The sequence below is a fragment of the Halyomorpha halys genome, unplaced genomic scaffold (assembly GCF_000696795.3).
Source record: "Halyomorpha halys isolate HHAL.00 unplaced genomic scaffold, Hhal_1.1 Scaffold129.1, whole genome shotgun sequence".
Lineage (NCBI taxonomy): Eukaryota > Metazoa > Arthropoda > Insecta > Hemiptera > Pentatomidae > Halyomorpha > Halyomorpha halys.
The window spans coordinates 130,372-134,541 of NW_027106999.1; positions in this window are offsets into that span (position 1 = coordinate 130,372).

Here is a 4,170-nt window from a genome sequence, read left to right on the forward strand (position 1 = left end):
TTTTCCTTATTATTATTATTTTTAATAAAAGTAACTTAATTTTTTTTCTCTCTTATTTTTATTTTATGCATTTACTTGCAACGTGGGACGAAACGTTGCCTCATAATAAATAGTTATTTACTATTTTAGTTATATTGACCGCACCCTCCGAGCGAACCATGGACCAGCTTCCTTTTATTAATTACACACGAGGTTAATCAACGATATTAAAAAAAAACCCTGAAAAATAGCCCAATTTTTTGAAGAATATCTCTTCAATGTATTTTATTTCTTTCATTGGCAAAAAAAAAAGAGTTGGGCAAAAATTAGCTATAATTGAAACTAATAGCTAAAGTTGTCATGAAGACGACCCTTATTCATGAATGAACCATTGATAAATAAATATCTCAATCCATGGCAATTTTAGCAATCAGTTTCATAGTTGCTCAACTCTTAGTACAAGAGCCGAGAAGAAAAAGGCGCCATTTTTTATTCCCCCTACCTATACTTGGCAGACTCATCAATTTCGACTAGTAATTATTCATAGTTTTCATTAGAGTAATAAAAAATTGGGGTGAAATAACTGACGTTTTTCTCCTCTTGGGCTCCTGTACTATTTGCTAAAAAATAATATCTCATTTGCCATATACATATTACATTAGTAAGATAGATGCAGAGATGCACTTTTCCGTTAAACCAGACATTTATTACATTTTTTATAATTATATATTTTTTTTCTCCCTTCTCTTTATTGATTTTTTATTTTAATTATACTTCTTTTTTTAATTTTATTTAATGTTAATACTTATATAATTTTTTCTCTTTCAAATAATGATTAAATTTACCCAATAAGTATATCTGGTACTGATGCCTGCAATACTTTGTTCCATTAAAATAACAGTGAATTGCATATGTTTAAATTCATCTGGCAAATTTAAGAAGCAGATGCTTCGTTGATTTTTTTTTCTTTTGTCTCTTTTAATCTATCATTCATATACTATTTATCTTTACATCATATAGAACGAACGTATAAAAGGTTTATTTAAACATAAAAAACTAATCAAATGTCAAAACTTTATTTAAGTACACATTATGAAATAAGTATAGTATGTATGAATAAAAATATAATAACATGTTAAATTTAAGTTAATTTAAAGTTAAATTAAATTAAAGTTAATATAGTAACATGTAAAAGTTAAAAATGGTTTCAACAAATTAAGTTTAATTATTAGGAAATAGAACATTATTTTGGATTTTAACCAAAACTGCGTTTCTTTTTGGTTAAAATATACACACAAATCTTTATATATATAAAATAAATATGGAACTCGATTCTATATGTAACATGGCATTTTAGATCATAAATATTTCATAAACTTTTAATAATCACCAATAATAAATTTGTGAGAAGAAGATGGTCGGGGGTACGGTCAGTAAAGATACCCAAATAAATAAAACGTATCTATTAGAGTCAAAGTTTCGACCAGGATTTCAGGCCTTCATCAGGGATGAAAAACAAAGCGAGATAACAACCTCAATTCAGATAAAATATTAAAAATAAAATATTAACAAACAAACTTGGAAATATAAATAACAATAAATTAAGTATATGGTAGTTAATACTAATAGAATATAAAATATAATATTGTAGAGGTAAGAATTACACAAAATAAATGATAAATAAAGTAATAAAAAATCAAACAATGCTCATGTAAATAAAGAAATAAACATAATGGAAGGTGTGAGAGAAAATGTAAATGGTGAGTAATTGAAATTAACATAATAAAATATGTAAGTAATGATTATAAATATATAAATAGTGAAAACAATTAAAATTAAGATAGTAAAATATGTGAAAGAAAACGATACATACGATATAATGGTCAAGAAAGAAAACGGAATATAAACTACAATGTCCATTGTACAGTAATACAGACGAGGAAAAAGTAATAAGTTAAAATAATTGTAGAATGTCCGTAAAAGTGTATAAGGAAGGAACAAGAGAGAAGAGATGTGAGGAGGAGGAAGAAGGATAAATTATCAATAATAAATTTAACTGATATATTTAATGGAAAAAATTGATACAGTTCATTTTTAGTTAATCCTTTAGGTCGAAAAGAGTAAGAATATCATCATTGGTTTTACCACAGTATCCATTATGAGGATTTATGGTTTCGTTTCTTTTTCTCTTCTTTTGCTCAAGGCTCAGACACAGAAAGAAAAAAAAATGACAACTAGACTTCCATGAATCATGGTTAGACCTCACTACACCTCGTGAAACAATCTTACAACATGAAATTTAAGTAAAAATCAATTGACAACATCTGTATTCACAATTTAATAATGAGGTATATATTTTTGTGAATGTTATTTTGCAGAATAATCAGTCAATATTTTTGAGAGGAATATAAGCCAGAATAGAACAGGAATAATTTTGTAGTTTCTTTAAAACAATTATAATTTACTGTTTCTATACGATTAATATTTTTAATAATATAAAGATAAAACATTAAAAAACAACATAATATTAAACCTCATGATAAATTTATAATTAAGAAAAATAATACAAAATATAACGGATATGAATAAAAATAAATTACGTTATTTCTTAGTCCTACAAATGATGAGTTATAAGAAATATGAGAATCATATAAATTAGATAAAAAGAAAGTACATAAAAGATAAATAAAAAAAAGGGTGAATATTTATTCAAATTTTTCTTTCTAAGGATTTCACAGCACCCCTTTGAAAGAACCAACTTGTAGAAACTTTCTTAAATTATTGACTGGTTTTTATTTTATTATTTTATCTTTTGCAAGATGCTGCATTAGGTATTCCATAAATGTTTACCCTTAAACTAAAGTTGGTGTTTTAATTGATCTTTTGTTGACTTATGGTTGTTTTTAATTTATTTATAAATATGTTGGAGCTAAAATTAAAAAAAATATACGAAGTTTAATATTTATATCATTTTTTGGTGATTAATAGAACAAAATTAAAGGTCCCAAAGTAAAACGAAAAATTTGAGTAAAATAATATTATTGTTCCATTACTATTAAAATTCGTAATTTTAGGTATGGAAACGGAATATCCAATTTATTTCTCCATAAATAAATATTTTATCCCACTTTGCAAGTTTAGTCGGATAGAATTACTTTTAATACCACTCTATTATTTTAGATGGCGGGAAATGCTTGATATTTTTCAATTTCGAAATTGCTTAGCTCGCGACCAGAAACTTAAATGGTAGAATTTACAAAACTATTTTTCTTCCCACTGTTCTTTACGGATGAAAAACGAGGTCTCTAACATTAAGGGAGCAGTGCCTTAAGGTTTTCGAAAACAAAGTATTAGGAAAAATATCCTGAAAAAGAATAAGCTAACCTGAGAATTTAGAATGCTACATAATGCCGAATTGAGAGAATTGCGCCAGATATATATATAATTCAGGATATAGTATTGGGTAGTATGCTTAGTAACGAACGGATCCCAAAAATTTTAATGAACACTGAATTTTAAATTCACTGAACACAGACATCGACAGTTATACGTAACAGGGGATAGACCGTAGCGTAGGTGGGAGGATCACGTCAAGACTGATCTGGTAGATTTAGGTTTGGACAGGCGCTACTGGACGGATGTATATAGAGAGCGATTGGAGGAATCGGCCTAGGATAGTACAAGAACCCAAGAGGAGAAAAAAGGCAGTTATCTCACCCCAATTTTTGATTATTTAAATGAAAGCTATGTATAATTAATAGTCAAAATTGATGAGTCTGCCAAGTATAGGTAGGGGGAATAAAAAATGACGAACCGACGTTTTCAAACCGATAAAAAAAACAAATTTTTCATTCGGAGCTCTATATCTTAAAAAGTAGGAACAATACAAACCTAAGAGAGCGTCATTTAAAGAAGAATACATTTGCTAAATTATGAGCCCTAATAGAGTTATTTGCGTTAAATAGTTTTCGAGATTTTTGCTAATTATTCCATGAAATTTTCTAAAATAAATTGATTTCTAGTTATTCGGACAAATTTTCATTTGCCAAATTTATATTTATAAGTGAATATCATAAAACTTACTAACCCTACGAAGATAAGTGTCATCAACTACTTTATAGTAAGTTAAATTTCCTTTATTTAGAGTGTTGGCAGACATATGCGTGTCTTATGGATCTAGTGATATATTTT